Raw genomic sequence first — 485 nt, 5'->3', positions numbered from 1 at the left:
AACGTGCAGGAAGGATGAAGGGAAAAGGTAGAAGATGGTGTAGGTGGAGGATGGAGAATAAACGAAAAATAAGGAGGAAGTAGGATGGACTTAGGATAATGATGAGGGAAAGAGGATCGAATGATAACAAATCTGAGCGTAGAAAGTTGATAGAAATTACGAGAAAGGAGATTGTAGGACAGAAGAATGATAGGAAAAAAAATGAATAAAACGAGGAAAGTGGATATGACGAGATTAAAAAAAAAGAAAACTGGAAGATTGGTAAACAGAAAGAAGATAAAAAGATAACAAATAAAATATGAAACGTGGATATGAGAAAGTGGAGAACAGAGGGCACCAAATGGAAAGGTGGAGAGAGTGGAGAGGTGAATGGAGATCGCCGGCTCAGCCCTAGAAACCACTCTTAGAATAAGGCCAATTTACAAGGTCGTTTTCTCTGGCAGTTTCAAAAGACTTTTTTTTTATCTGGTCAAGTCTATTTTTTA

Source organism: Penaeus monodon, chromosome 32 (assembly GCF_015228065.2).
Source record: "Penaeus monodon isolate SGIC_2016 chromosome 32, NSTDA_Pmon_1, whole genome shotgun sequence".
Taxonomy (NCBI): Eukaryota; Metazoa; Arthropoda; class Malacostraca; order Decapoda; family Penaeidae; genus Penaeus; species Penaeus monodon.
The sequence above is the reverse complement of the archived record's forward strand: the minus strand, read 5'-3'. Positions refer to the sequence as shown.